This window comes from Cynocephalus volans, chromosome 15 (assembly GCF_027409185.1).
Source record: "Cynocephalus volans isolate mCynVol1 chromosome 15, mCynVol1.pri, whole genome shotgun sequence".
NCBI classification, from domain to species: domain Eukaryota; kingdom Metazoa; phylum Chordata; class Mammalia; order Dermoptera; family Cynocephalidae; genus Cynocephalus; species Cynocephalus volans.
The window spans coordinates 41,357,291-41,374,427 of record NC_084474.1 but is presented as its reverse complement, the minus strand read 5'-3'; the positions used below and the strand labels follow the sequence as shown (position 1 = coordinate 41,374,427).

General features: G+C 33.7%; 1 pseudogene; it reads left to right on the top strand.

The window, feature by feature from the left end:
* The first annotated feature begins 7,916 nt into the window (after positions 1–7,916).
* LOC134363666 (carbonic anhydrase 1-like) lies at positions 7,917–16,925 on the top strand (annotated as a pseudogene).
* Positions 16,926–17,137: the final 212 nt, after the last annotated feature.

The window sequence follows — 17,137 nt, the reverse complement described above, 5'->3', positions numbered from 1 at the left end:
CTCAGATAACTTCGCAGTAAAAAAAATAAATAAATAAACCAATTTTTAAAATGGGCAAAAGAGCTGAAAAGACATTTTTCAAAGGAAGACTTACAAATGGCCCACAGGTACCTGAAAAAACGTTCAACATCACAAATCATCAGGGAAATGGAAATCAAAACCACATCAAGATGTCATTTTACCCCAGCTAAATTGACTATTATCGAAAAGACTGAGAATAACAAATGCTAGCAAGGATATGGAGAAAGGGGAACTCTTCTACACTGTTGGTGGGACTGTAAATTATTGCAGCCATTATGGAAAACAGTATGGAGTTTTCTCAAACAAATATAGATAGAACTACCATATGATCCAGCAATTCCGCTTCTGGTATATACTCAAATGAATGGAAATCATCATGCCGAAGGGATACCTGCACTCCCAAGTTCATCACAGCTCTATTTACAATAGCCAAGAGATAGAACCAACCTACATGTCCATCAATGGATGGCTGAATAAGGAAAACGTGATAGATATACACAATGGAATACTACTCAACCATAAAAAAAGAATGAAATTCTGCCATTCACGGCAACACAGATGAGCTTGGAGAAAATTATGTTACATGAAATAAACCAGGCACAGAAAGAGAAATACTGCATATCCTCACTCATAAGTAGGAGCTAAGAAACAAAGAAAGGAAGACTGTAATAAAACGTTGAACATTCAGAAGGAGAGAACAGACCTATAGTTACTAGCGGTAGGAAAGTGGGAGGGGAATGGAGGATAGGGAGTAATTTGGTAAAGGACACATAGTTTTTATGATTTGTAATGGTGAACATGCTGATAATATTGATTTGATCATCACATACTGTACACAAATACTGATAGTCAACTCTGTATCCCATAAATATGTATAAATAAAAATTATAAAATTAAAGTAAAAAAATAAATAAACTGTTTTAAAAATAAAATATTTTTAAAAAAACAAATGTATTTCTTGGTAATTAGATTGTGAGGGTGGAGTCATAAAGCCCCCCATCCCCCTAACAAGGCTACCGATACTTTCTAAAAGAGCTTGAGTGGTTGACTATCCAAATTGGCTAAGGTCATTTCACAAAGGTAAGGGATTAGTTGAGACACACACATTGCATTTTAATGTCACCCTCAGTTGAATCTGAGTCAGGTGATCTGCAAACTATGCATTAAGAAACACTGGATTAAGAAGACATATGTAATTATAAATGTATTTTAGAAATCTAGTCTTTGATAAAAATCTAGTCTTTGAGAGCTTACAAAGTTATTAGGAGAGTCAGAAAAAAACTTTTTCTTATTTTAAAATAGTTTTAGGTATATAGATCCCCCCAAAAAGGTGCAAGAAAGATGTTGCAACAAGTTGACTGATACAACTAACTTTTACCTCTCTTAATATTTACACTTGAGAACTTATCTCCTTTCATATTTACATGTAGGATTTAGTTTAATCTGAGGCAAGCAGATCTCTGTTACATAATTGTTTGAATTTCAGGACAAGTGCAATCACTTGAACTATTTTGTTTTATATTATCATCTATTTGCCTGAGAGTTAAAATCAAACTTTTTAAAGCCATAAGCTGATTATTCACATTTGGGCAGTATTTTATGATTTACAAAGCATCGTGTGTGTTATTTTCTTTTTAGGTGAAAAATGTTGCTTAATAATGTCATCTCTTACAAGAGAGCTTATTAGTTCTCCGGCTAGTTATGCTAGATAAGATACAAATAATATTTTTTTAGTTTTAAAGATAAATATGAGTATGGTACAATTAATCTGTCCAGTTTATCCATTCATGCAGTAGAAGAAATGTCTAGCCATTAGTTTAAAAGCTCACAAGCCTATATTCTCAGAGTATACAGTATGTCTTTCAACCAGTAATTTCAATAAGCATGACAGTGAACTGGGCATATTCAAAATTTAATATTTTCAAAAGCATGAATGTAAGACTCTGTGAATGCTTCTAAACCGTGGATTAAAATGTTCATCTATGTAAATATAAAAACAAATGGTGGCGGAGGGGGAAGAAGACACAACTATCACAACAATTCCTTGAACTTGTTAAGACATGTGAACAGATATGATGTTGATGGGGGAAGAGGGGGGGAGAGGAACTGACAAAGGGACACGAAAATCAACTACATTGTATGTTCATAACTTAAAATTTAAAAAAATTTTTTTCACTAAAACCTGAATTTTTAAATAAATGGATTCTTAACACTCCCCCCCCAAAAATGTTTATCTATGTAGAGTTGACTTGTTTGTTAATAAAAAATATTCACTAGAACATTTAAAAATTGCCTTCAAAAAATAATGTTTGAAGACAGAAAATACGAAGTTGAAAGTTTTCTTTCATTATGGTAATTAAAGCCATAAGAGTTATGGACTTCTGAAATTTATGTGTCAAAAGTTCAAACCATATTTGGAGAGTCAAATTTTGACACTTATAAAGTGTCAAAAAATTTGACACTTATAAAGACCAATGTTCTCGCTCTTCCAGCGATGACTGACAGACACAGACGGGTCAGATCATTCCTCCCATTAATAGAACTGAGAGGGGAAAGGTTCTTTTTCCTTAGTCCAAAAACGAACATGAGTTTACTTCTAGCAAAGCTCATTCACATGCCCAGACGTCAGTGTCACACACGCCTGAGTTCAGATCACTGCTTGTGGGTAGGCGTAGTCCCTGCTGAGCATTCTGCCCTCCTAAGTCTCTATAACAATACAATAGTTGAAGTTTAAACTGACCATTTAATCATTTTCTCTATAAGTATTTATTGAGCACCACTGTTCCCCAGGCATGTTACAAGTGAAGAGAACACAGTAGTAAAAAATGGTCAAGGTCCATTTTAGAGATGGTTATAGACATTAAAGAAGGAAACAAACTTCAAAATGCAAATAAAATAATTTTGGGAGGCAACAAATGCTATGAATGAAATAAGATAGACTGAGATAATGGAGTGACTGGGAAGAAGGAAGGATATATCGGATTTAGAAGTGAGAAAACTCGTAGCTGAGGAGGTGATATTTGAGCTTTGCAAAGATCTGAGTACAGAGCAGTCCAGACAGTGACACCGCAAGTGCAAAGACCCTAACATGGAATAAGCTTGGTATGGATGGAGACAAAGACCTCCACTGAAAAAGAATAAAGTTGGTAGCACATCTTTGCTACAAGTGAAGAGAAAGAACAATTTAAAGGAAATTATAGCTGTGAAGTCGAGATAAATCATCCTGCTATTTAAATTGATTAGTCAGAATTTCTAGTTGTCTTAATGCAGAAATTTCCAGGCTAATATCACTATTTTCTATGACCCACTTCTCCACTGGAAAAAAGGTTTATCTTGCCACCCCAAACAGTACCATTTCTGGACGGGCAGGGAATTTAGGGAACAATGTGAGAGTCATGCCAAATTTAATAATCAAATATGAGACTTGATTTTCACAATGTATATTTCCTCATTTTAGGGAAAATATGGATGTCAGGAAAGCCACTCATCCTTGTGGAACTGTAAACATTACAGAACAGTTATTGCTTTGGGGAATTCGGTCCTACTGAGGTGGGCATTTTGTTTTTCAATGGCATTTAGCAGATCTCCACCATAACTAGGTATAGTGTTCTTTCACACTCTTTCTTTCTTCTATACCAAAGAATTATTGTTTAAATATAAATTTAAATTTGAAACTCACCATAATTTATTTGACTCCATAAGAGTTCATCTCCCTTCATAAGGGTTAATTTTAAAATATTAAAGTAGGTATCAGAAGAAAATATTCACGTAAGGAACTAGCAGAATTAAAATAAAAATTCTAAGGCTCTTAAATATAATTTAAAATTGACTTCAACATATGCTTTTTAAATCTTGCAAAACACTGAGGAAATGTTGCTGCTTTTTGAAAAACATTTTGGGAAATTTAAAAAAAAACTTCAGTTAAAGTTAATTGGTATTATTTAATAAATAAATGTATTAAGCTATTAACTAACTTCAAAGCAAATGTTTTACAATCTGATAATTATGGTGGTGTGATATGGAAAAGAGCATAAATTCATGGGCTTTGGAGATAACCACAAATGGATTCAAATTCTCGTTCTGCTCCTTGGATTTTCTGGGCCTCAGTTATTTCCTCTTTAAAAGTGAGGTGATACTAACCTAACCCCTAGGCCTGTTTTAAGAATTTAATTAGGTCATTATTTTAAAGGACCCAACAGATGGAAATCACTCAGAAAAGAGTAGTCTTTTCTAGCCTTCACCAACACCCCCAGCATGAATAAAGTGTGAAATAGTTCTCCTTAATAATAATAATAATACTAAATTTTTTAGCACTCTTGATACTTCTCAATGTTATTAATTAAGCAATTCTCTATCCAAATTATTTATTTACTTCCACATTACTTTTCTAAAAATGTAGATTTTCCATCAGCCTAGTTGCTCATGATTCAGTTTCAAATACATATGGATTTATTCAGAATAGTATATCAGGAAAAACAAAAAGGCTTCTTCAATGTGTGCTTACACAGTTCCTATTTTATGGCCTTAGAAAACATGCTGTTAGTTTAGAAGAGCGCAGGTTGTATAGATTGAACTTTTTCTTGGAATGCAAAAGCAGTCCAATGATTATAGTCCTGGAAAAGTCCACTGGAAGGAGGCTACAGGCAAAAGTGTAGTGAATGTAAAATTAAACATCTAGGACTTAGCATTAAGCTGAGAGAAACAAAGTTTGCTAGTAGAAAAAGAGGGATAAAGGTAAATAGGAGGGGTGTTAGGACTTATGCCATAGGAGCTCATTAGATTCTATATTATTTCTCTGTACAGTGTTCTGCCTGTGGGAGTACTACACAAACACACCCTAGGACATAATAAAGTAAAAGGTCATAATAATTAGGGTTCAAAGTTATTTCGTATCTAAAACTTTAAATGAATTATCATCCCATATGAATGTTAAAATATTCATGTGATGAATCATCATGTGATCATGTAATGAAAAGAAGGCTATCTTTTTTCAAATATGTTGATTAACAGAGTAGTTCAATTTAAAGTTACTTTTGATAAAGTATCCAATATTAGGAGGCAAATTATCTGGCAAAGGGTAGCCTGTTACTGTCACTCCATGAGCTTCTGACCAACCTGAGATCCTAAGTCTAGAATGAAGTAAGTCCAAGGATAAAGCCTGACCAGAAGGTCATCTTAGGTCAAACCAAACCACATCAACTAACCCAATCCTCCATAAAACAGAGTCAAGTGGAGGTCAATCGGCATTTGTTGACAATGGAGGTTAAGAAATTAGATAAGCTTTGGAGTTAGGCAGAACTAGGTTTAAACCCTAGGCTGATGGGATGTAAGCAGCACTTGCAAGCTTTGTACCAGTGAGGAGGTGTCTTCACCTCTGTAATCCTCAATTTCTTTTTTATGTAAAACACAGATTTTATACACAATTTGGTTATTGTGAGAATTTCATTAACTAATGCATTTAAAGTTCTTAGCACAGCATTTGACACACATTGGGCCTTCAGTAAATGGTACGGTTAAAAAAAAGTTCTCTTTTAAGCAATATCTCCACACACCTGCTAAAGCCATAGAACAGGAGCTTGAGCTCTTCCCACTCTGCAGATATTCATGAGCCATAGTCCATTCAGCGCAGGAGGCCGCGTGCTACCGTTAGCCACAAAGGAACCGACCGTGTGTCTCTAGTCGGCCTTGCTAAAAACTGCCCCTGATCCCGTCTTCCTTCAGGGGTTGTAGGGAACACAGACAAAATTATCATGGCATGAAAAAGCATTATTATGGAAGCTAATTTTTCAAGTTGTATTTCCTTTCAGCATATTCTAGAGCCTGGAAATGTGAACCTAGCCAGAGTCCAACACATCCTAATCAATTTTCTTTGCTTCCCTGAAAAGTCCTGTGGACTTTCTCATTACTCACCAGGTGTCAATTCTCATTACGGTCCAGGCTTAAATTGGACTTAAGAGAACTGGGGGCACAGAAGAGAACTGAGGAATCATCTACCTCATAGCTCACCCAGTGTGGCATTCAGCCGAGGTACAGTGAAGAAAGCAACTGGATACGACGGAGGCTGAAGTCTTGGTTGGATTCTTGGCTTTTTGCTAGTTGCAACATCTCTCAACAACAATATGATCGTTCCTACTTTACAGGATTTGTGCGTGTGAGAGTGAAATAAAGTAACATGAAAGTGCTTTATACATGGTATAGAACTGTAAAAAGAAGGCTTTTATTCTACTAGTCCTATTTGATGTATAAAACAAATATTGGGCCATATTTAACTTTTATATTGACAAAATCTTCTTTGTTTATGAATTTCAATATTGCTCCAAAATGAAGGACTTTATTCTGACTGTGTCTGTCTATAAAATGTGCCATTAAAATAATATATATTACAAATGATTACTAATTTTATCATCTGATTTAATTTAATTTAATTTTCAATGTATCAATTTATTTCAGTAACTTTTAATTTTTTTATTTTTTATTATTATTTTATTGATACACAATGTAGTTGATTTTCATATCCCTTTACCCATTTCTCTTTCCCACTTCCTCTCCTGGCTCCCCTCACCCCCATCAACATTATATCTGTTCACTTGTCTTAACAAGTTCCAGGAATTGTTGTGATCATTGTGTCTTCCTCCCCCCATTTATTTGTTTCTATATTTATTTATTTATTTTTGGCTCCCACAAATAAATAAGAACATGTGATATTTCTCTTTCTGTGCCTGGCTTATTTCACTTAATATAATTTTCTCTAAGTCCATCCACATTGCTGTGAATGGTAGTATTTCATTCTTTTTTGCAGCATAGTAGTATTCCATTGTGTGGATTTACCACATTTTCCTTATCCACTCATCTGATGATGGACATTTGGGCTGGTTCCAACTCTTGGCTATAGTAAATAGTGCTGCAATAAACATGGGAATACAGATATCCCTTCGACATGATGATTTCCATTCCTCTGGGTATATATCCAACAGTGGAATAGCTGGGTCATATGGAAGATCTATTTGTAATTGTTTAAGGAGCCTCCATACCATTTTCCATAAAGGCTGCACTATTTTGCAATCCCACCAACAGTGTAGGAGGGCTCCTTTTTCTCTGCAACCTCTCTAGCACTTATCGTTCTCAGTCTTTTGGATATTAGCCATCCTAACTGGAGTGAGATGGTATCTCAAAGTGATGTTGATTTGCATTTCCTGAATGCTAAGTGATGTTGAGCATTTTTTCATGTGTCTGTAAATTAACATCATGATAGTAGTTCAGATCATCCTCTAAACATAAAAATTTTTCACCTTAGTAAATTACCACTGCTGGTATTACTGAAGTATCTAGTGAAGGTAGAAATGAAAATCTTAAGTTCAGAAAGTATTTTTAATTTAAGAAATCCAAAAAATTGTATATGATAATATTCAGCCATATCTTCTATGAACATGAGAAAAACAGAAATTTGTTTAACATAATCAAAGGTTTTAATACTTCTCTTTTACAATAAAAAATAAAATAAAACAATTGGAATTGACATAACCCTTGTAGACTTTTTTAAAAACTCCTTTTTTAGCAATAGCTCCTTATGCCTACTAAGTCAAACGGGAGCTTCGTCTCTTTCCATTCTGTGGGTGTTCATGAGCCATAGCCCACACTGCACTGGAGGCAGGGTGCTACCACTAGCCCCAAAGAATCGAACAGCATGTCTCTAGTTAGCCTTGCTAAAATCTGCTCCTGATAAGCAGAGATGATGACGTAGAGGCCTATTAAGGGTAGAGAAGTTCCTATAAAACTCTCCAAGTGGTGGTTTAAGGTGTTTACTGCACGCTTAGTTGCAGTTAGTTATTCCAGGTATTTTCGTTTTCAGAAAAAGAAAAGTAAGTAAAAAATCATGGCAAGTGTAGACTGGGAACATGATGGCAAAAATGGTAAAATTTCTTCTGTTCCTGTAGATCAAAATAGTAGCTTATTCTCTTTGCCAATAAAAGAGATATTAGCATTTAAAATAATTGTACAACCACGGGTTAATGGTTTGAATTACCCATTTTGAACAATTATAATGTCTTTGCTTGTATTCTTAGAAGATGTCCTTTGACACATTGTTGTCTACAAAATATATATATATATTTGTATATACATTTTTGTGTGTATATGTGTATATAATATGTAAATATATAACAAATCTATTGCTAATAGTAAAATATTTATAGTCTGTATAGACTATGAGTATGGTCCTATATTACTAGTGTTGACAAATATACTGTTTTATAGTAACAGTGTAGAAAAGGGACATTCACAAACACAGAATTTCCGTTGAGCTAAACAGAATGTCACTTAAGACACTAGAATAAACCTTAATCTAATAAGCAACAGGTAGTTATACTTTTAAAACTTGGAATCAACATTTGATAAAGTTTTAACTGTATGCATATGTTTGTCCTGGTAGGTCCTGCATAATGAAGCAAGCTGTATCCATCAGTGATGGAAATAATCAGCCTCCTATCAGTGTCTACTATGATCCAGCCACAGCCAAAGAAATATCATGATGGGATTTTCCTTCTATGTAAATTTTGAACACAATGGTGACAGATAGCATGAGGACCCTTCTGACATTTTTTTCCTTAGAATTCACTGGGGAAATTATAATGAAGCTTAAAAAACACAAACACCCATCCTAAGCTTTTCCTGTGTCTGTAACATTGCCATAATCTGGTGAGGCATCTTGGACTTGCAGAAATGCCTAAGTGGTAGTGGTAAAGATGATTTTTAGAAATCTCAGCTCTGTCTTTTTTCAGTCCTGCTCCTTCTCAATGACACCCTCCCATTTCTTCTGGCCATTCCAGAATCTTTGTGCTCACATCACAGTCCCTGAATAAACAGTATTTTTCCAAAAAGTGTTGCACCATACATATGAATGCCATCATTATGGATGTGGAGGAAAAAAAAAAAAGGATGAAAACTTGGGCACTAGTGTTTGTTTTCATTTCTACTCAAGACAGTTTAGTGTTGGCTTATTTTTACTGTAACATAGTTAATTGTACATATCTGTGGGGTACAGAATTGAATATCAATACCTATGTGCAATATATGCTTCTCAAATCCGGACAATTAGTATATTCAATGTTATACAATGTAATCATTTTTCATGGCCCTTTACCAATTCCCCTCTTACCTTCCTCCCCCTTCCCCTTCCCCATCTCTGGTAACCTTCGTTCTGTTCTCTCCTTTTGAAAGTTCAGAGTATTAGTCTAGTTATAGAATCTTTCTTTCTTTTTATTTATTTGTTTATTTTTTAGATCCCACTTATGAGTGAGGACATAAGGTATTTCTCTTTCTGTGCCTGGCTTATTTCACTTAATATAATTTTCTCTAAGTTCACCCATGTTGCTGCTAATGGCAGTTCTTCATTCTTTTTTGTGGCAGAGTAGTATCCCATTACATAAATATACCACATTTTCCTTATCCAGTTGTCTACTGATGGACATTTAGGTCGGTTCCAACTTTTGGCTATTGTAAATAGAGCTGTGATAAACATGGGAGTGCAGGTATCCCTTCAACATGATAATTTCCATTCCTTCGGGTTTATATCCAGCAGTGGGGTTGCTGGGTCGTGTGGCAGTTCTATCTGCAGTTATTTAAGGAACTTCCATACTGCTTTCCATAATGGCTGCACCAATTTACAGTCCCACTGGAGGGGTCTCCGCATCCTCACCAGTATTCATTATTCTGTCTTCTTGACAATAGCCAGTCTAACTAGGGTGAGATGATACCTCAAATGGTTTTGATTTGCATCTCCCTGATGCTTAGTGATGTTGAGCATTTTCATGTATTTGTTCGCCATTTGGTATATCTTCCTTTGAGAAATGTCTATTCGGCTCCTTTGCCCATTTTTTAATTAGGTTATTTGTTTTTTACTGTTAAGTTGTTTGAGTTCCTTGTATATTCTGGATATTAATCCTTTGTCAGATGCATAGTTTGCAAATGTTTTCTGCCATTCTGTAGGTTGTCTGTTTGCTGTTAACTGTTTCTTTTGCTGTACAGAAGCCTTTTAGTTTGATATAATCCCATTTGTTTATTTTTCCTTTGGTTGCCTAAAAGCTACAGGCTTTGTCAGTTCCATTTTCCCTGGGGCATGAAAGTAGACTAAAATCAAATAGGCTTGGAGCCTATGTAAGTTTTATCATTTTGGAAAAATATCTGGTAATATCCAAGAAGTCTAAATCATTGATCCTGTCATCTAAATTGAGAAAAATAAAAATAATTCAGGCTATAGATAAGAGACAACCACAAAGTTCAATATGTGATATGATTCAATTCAATAAACCTATTTTCAGTGCCTGTGATACACCAGGTTTGAGAGTCTGTACAGCCTAGTGGTTAAGAATGGGAACTCCTCAGCTGACTATCAAGGCAAAGCACTCTGTGCCCCAATCTTATCACTATAGAGTAGAGATAATATAATATTTGTATCTACTGCATGTGGCTGTTGAGAGGATGAAATGAGTAAATCCTTATAAAGCACACTTAGACCAGCATCTTTCATACTGTAAGTATTCAGTGATGTTACTTATGTTTGCGTGGATAAGGCCCAAGCAAGCACTCTTCAAGCAGCACAGTGAGGCATAAATGATTATGATTAAATAAATATAGCAGTAAATGGCAGTATGACTATTCACCAAGCACCATGGGAACACAGATGTAAAAATAACCAATTAAGAGTAGGGACAGAATCTAGACTGGCATGGTCAGAGGAAATCACAATGAGATGACATTTCGACAAGGACCATAAGTTGATCTATCTTGACGTATTTTTTAATGATTCTTTTTTCATTCAACAAATAATCATTGAGAACCTACCATATGTCAGATGCTGTTTTTAAAAAAATACTTGCTATCAGAACTTGCATCTGATAGGAGAAATAAAAATAAAAAATGAAGGAAGGGAGGAAAGAAGGAAGGGAGGGAGGGATGCGGGAGAGAGATAAGTGGTATAGCGAGAATTGATTTGGTTTATGGTGATCAGAAAAGGATTCTTTGGTGAGTGGCATTTGAATTCACCCCTAATTTAAGACAAAAGCCTGCCACTCAAAGATTATGGGGACGGAAATTCCAGAGAAAATCAGCAACCAGTGCAAAGACTCAAAGTAGTGAACAAGGGAGAAGGTAAAATCTATAAGACATGGTTGTTGGTGGGGCGGGGGGGGGAGCAAGAAATTAGTGATAACTGTCATACTTTTTGATTGAGCAATTAGATGGATAGTGTTACCTTTTTCTAAGAAGGGAAAATAAAGCAGGTTTGGCAATGAGGAAATCGAGATTCCTATTTTGTCCATGTTAAGTTTGAGATGTCTATTAGCCATCTGGGTGAAAATATTGGGAGGATATCAAGAAGACATACACACATACTTGGATATTCAAATCTAGAGTTTCACAAAGATGTTAGTTTGGAGATATTGATTTAGGAGGTGACTGTAAAGGGCTCTGATGTGCCTAAGAGAATCTGTTTGGGCCAAGACTCTCGAGTTCCAGGAACCCCTTCTCATAAAGTTATTATGAAGTATTCATGCGAAAAAAAATGACTTCGATTTTTGTCCTAAAGCTACTTAGTAAGATTTCTTGATCTTTCCATATCAAAGAGTTATTTTAAAAGGGAGTAATATTGAGTAGTTAATTATATTATATGAAAAGGAATTTTACTTACTGGTTCCAGAATTTGCAGTCTATTTACTCAGCACACTGATAACTCTTTCTAAGAGTGAAAACATTACCCTTCCAATCCATTGGATAAAGGTTCACATAATTTTATACTACTAAGCCAAGATACATATTCATATATTAACAAGTTAACTTATACCTCTTGTAATCACACTGGTATAAATAACTAATTAATTGTATTATCATTTTTAGCTTCACATAGGTCACTAGAATCCTACAAAGTACCCCATCCTTGCTCAAGCTGTCTCAAAGGCTAATGGTTTGGCAATTATTGGTGTTTTGATAAAGCTGAAGTACAGCTCTGCTAACACTATTTCTTACCAATCGCACTTCCAAATAGGATGAAATAAGGCAAAAATATACATAGTCTTTCTTCTTGAAAAATTCCCATTCTGCTAATGACTATAGGTTAACAGAGTTCCTTAGTACTCTGTTGCTTTGTTTTCTCTTTGCTTTTCCCTCTTGAGAGAAATAAGTTTCAGATGGGGGTTAGGAAGGTGCTCACAGGGAAACAGAAATTGCTATTTTCTAGCTCTTCCAAATTCCCTTTCCTCTAAACTTCCTACCTCTCAGACTCAGAAATTTATCAATTTAATATCTTATAAGGTAAGAAATATTAAGTGCTTTTTTTCAATAAAAAAAGCTCAATTGACTTTTTAAAATGGCAGATATTGCTCAGATCTTCTATAGAAGAGTTCCTGAAAAGTTCTATAGGTAAGTTATTAAATTGGGTATGTTTGGGTAACTAAGTAAATTTTGGAATTATAGTAATTCTAGTTAACCTTTACTGACCACTTATGATATGCCAAAAACTGTACTAATTGTAACTAAAAGAACAGACCAAAGTAAGAGATTGGTTATTTGTATCACAGGTTTGCTAAATTTCTAGATTTTATCTTGTAAAACTTGGAACACCTTGCCCATAATTAAATTTAAACCAAGCTTTGTGTTTGCCATTTTATCTATGGTTACACATTATGAACAACTTAGAGTACAAAGACATACACCTAGAAAAATTTTCTCTTCTAAAACAGAGGGAAAATATCTTACTCTTATGAGTTACTGCTATTAATTGAAAAAAATCCAAAACTTAGTTAAACAGTGTTGAATTTATAACAATCTTTATCTCACACTTTATTTCTTTTAATCGCCAGTTTGGTCAGGTCAATCCAAAGTAGCATAAAATATTTGATGCCTTAAACACAATTAAAATCCAAGTAAATAGACTAAATAAGTTATTTTAAATCAGAGAACAAGAATCTACAGAACCTGATCATCACATCTTGGGCACAGGTGGCAGTGGTCAGCTTTGTACCTCATGAATATGCATAATCAATAAAAAAAAGAAGCAGAAACCAGGAGTAAGCACAGGTGGGCTACAAACCATGTGTATGATTTGACATTAATTATGTATATAAATAAAATAAAAAATAACCTTAGAGATTTCATATATATGTACATTATATATATGTACACATAATATATGTGTGTATATATATGTATCTATATATGCATATATAATTGATGGAATTAAATATAAAATTCTATTTCCAAAGAAACAATTGTCCAAGCAAAGATGGAAGAGTCATGGGCTGATAAGAATTCATGTAAAAAATCATTTAATTACATATTTGAAGTGGAAAGTAGGAAGACTGGAGCAAAACCTACCAATCTGAAAATCAAGACTGCCTGCTTCTGAGAAAGTCTCTGATGCAGAGATTTATTTTGTTTTGATTTTTGTTTTTCACAGTTATTGTTTATTGATTTCAGCTAGATAAGCCCTGTTGAAAAACAAGTTATTTAGCCAGTCAACTTTGCTTAAAAAGCTATATCCAACTGAAATGTAAATTTGTTTCCATTTCATGAAGAAAGATATCTATACTTCTTTAGCAGTACAAAAATTCAGAAGTCAAGGTTATTATTTTGATAAGTTAAGGGTATTAATATTGTATATTAATGTACAATATTTGATAACCATGATTCCCAATTGTCAACGCAAAAAACAGATTTTCTGATATATCCAAACTTAGCTTTACTGTTTTAACAGTAAATAGTTAAACAATAAGTCAGAGATTTGTCATTTTCCTTCATGGTGTGGAGGACTTTCATATTTTTATGTAAAATAGATCTGATTTGAGCTAATTCTAGAAAAGATTAAGCTTTAAATGCATGGATTATAAAGTGAGAATGACAGAAGATTTTTAGAAAGCACTTAACTTGAGAATATCAAAAATTACAACATATAAATGACAGAAGATTTTTTAAAAGCACTCAATTTGAGAATCTCAAAAATAACAACATATAGAAAGAAAATGGAAGAAAATAATTAGTAAAACTAAAGCAGAAAACAATATAAGAAGAAAGAAAACTAATGAATAAAGTACAAGGTGAAATATTATCAAAAAACAAAAAGTTGATTCCTTGGAAAAAACAACAAAAAAGGCAGACTTTTGGCAAGTTTGATAAAAGAAAAAAGACACACATATAAAATATTACTAAAAATTAAGAAATGGGACATAACTAAAGATATATAAAAAAGTTTTTAAAGAAGAAAAACATTTATAACATTATACCAGTAAATTTGAAATTTTAGATAAAATGAATGGTTTTCTAGTAAAATTTGAAGAGAATTTACTCAAAAAGAGTTAGAAAATCTAAATAGACTGAGAATCTAAAATTAAGTTGAAAAGATAGTCAAAATGTAGCTAGTAAAAGAAAACACTAGACCCAAACAATTTTATGGGAAAGTGTTACTCAACCTTTAAGAAAGAATCATGCCAGTTTTAACTAAACTGCCCAAGGCAAGGGAACAAACAGAAAACTCTCCATCAACTTAATGAAACCTGATAACAAAACCAGGTAAGAATACCACAAAAAAGAAAATCATAGGCCAGTCTTTCTTAGGAATATAGCTAAACAAAATCCCCAAATTAATTACAGCAAATTGTATTCAACAGTACATTAAAAGAGTAATATTTCTGAACTAGTAGAGTTTATATCATAAATGCAAGGATGGTTCAAGATTAGAATATCTCTGAATATAATTCATTAAATTAACAAATTAAAGATGAAAAACCATATCATCAATGTGTTAGATGCTTAAAAAGCATTTGATAGAATGAAATGCCATTTCTGAGGATAAAACTCTGCAGAAACTTTTTGAATTTGATTAGGAAAATCACCTAGAAACTTGGATCAACATCAAATTTAATAGTGAAATACTTGAAGAATTTTCATTTCAATCAGGAACAAGACTAAGGTGCCAACTGTGATCAACACAATTGAACATTATAATGACAGTCTCAATCGATGCAATAAAATAAGGAAAGAAATAAGAGTCCATCTTAGGGTAGATATTTGAAAAGCAAAGACAAAACTATCATTATATACAGATGATATGATCATTGACACCTACCTGGACAATTCAAAAGTATCAGCTAAAAAACAGAATCAATATAAAAGTCTGGTAAAATTGACTGCATAAAAGATTAGCATATAAATATCAGTTCATTTCATGTAGACCAATAATAACCAATCAGAAAAGACATGAGAATAAATAGAATAAGAGTAAAGTGTAACCAATATGCATGTCAGTAAATCTCTTTGCCACTAGAACACAATCTGGCATCATTCCTAGAGAAACAGTAAATGTTTTATACTAGAAATTAAATATCTTTTAAGGAATATAGATTGGAAAAATTTTTTTGAACTTTTGCTTATCTTCAACCAAATGTGGGAGGAAGAAGATTGCCTGGTCAAATCTTCATTCAGTGTAGAGCATTTTCAGTCTCTTCTCTTCTATTGCTTTTATTGTTTATGTTCACAAATACACCAGTCATGACATACTATATAGTAGAAAAAGTCTACTAAATTCTTAGCTAAAATCTTTTGAAAAAATATAACAAGATAATATAATGTATATACCACATATATTGGTACAAATATTTTACACCATGATATAATGACATATGCTTTTCTTTTTCTTCCAGGGTAAATGATCCCCATTCACAAATTTTGACTCCTCTACCCTCCTTCCTTCATCCTTGGATGACCAGACCCTCTCTGGCCCTCTGCCTCATCCTCCTGTTTATGTGAGGGTAAGCTGCATCACCTGTAAGGAGAACATCAGTGTCAGCTCAGGACAGGTGTAGTATCAGTGGTAAATGAGTAAGAGGAAGTGCAAAGCAGGAATATCAATGAGGAAATATCATTTCAATTAGGTTTTCTAGTTTATTTTCCCTTCCTACTGAAAAAAGTTTATTTCTGACATAGGTCTATTGAATTAACAAAAAAGGTGTATTATAATACTGGTTTTCTTACTATTATTTTATGAAGAAAAGAGTCAGATTCAGAACTCCCACTTTTCCTTCCTCCTTAATAAGAGAAAGTCCCACCTTGTTAAATATTTTACTAAGAGTTTCAGAAACAAAGGAAAAACTGCCCTTGGAAGTTCCTCTAAGTATTGGTGGATTGTGGCTCTCAACTGGTGTATACTGATGTTTGGCAGAATTTTTTTCCTTTTTTTTTTTTTTTTTAGCCTAAACTTCTAAATATCCAACAAAATATCTTATTAATTATTGTTTATAATGATACTAATTACCATTTATTGAGCAACTACTTATATTAGATGCCTTGCATATGTTTTGTCAGCCAATTCTCATAACAAAACATACAGGACAAGTATTGTAGCCTATTGCTAACTGACATTTACTGAGCACATGCTCTGTGCTAAGCATCATTCTAAGTACTTTATATGTATTAACCGATTTAATCTTCACAATAATCCAATAAAGTAGGTACTATATGGAAACTGAGGCACCAACCTCATAAGTCACTCGCCCAACATACCCCAGTTGACAAATGAGAAAATTGGTGTTCTAACCCAATCAAAATGCCTAGTTCAAAGGAATGTGAAGGATTTTGAGCTTCCTCTCTTCCCACTGGTGAAACCACTGCAATCTTCAACTAAGTTTTCTAAATATCAGTGCATTAATTATACTGGAAATAACATGCTCTATGTAGCTATGATCACTTTTGATTCTTTAAGTATTTCATCCTTTCATCTGGCACAGTTCCACAATTTTCTGTAAAATGTTGAAGGTGACAATGCTGTCCTCATACTGCACAACAACTGGCCACACCAGCCTCTGAAGTTTACAACAGTGAGAGCCTTACTCCAAAGGGCTTATACTCTGTCAAGAGCATAGCCCTGCATGAAAAATGATTACATTGTATGATGCTGAATATACTAATTATCCTGATTTGAGCATGACGTATTGACCACAGGTATTGATATTCAACTCTGTACCCCACAGATATGTGCAATCAACTATGTTACAATAAAAAAAAAAAAACACATGGCCCTGCCTCTGACATAATTCAGTACTTTAAGAAACAAATTTATTTCAATACTAGCAAT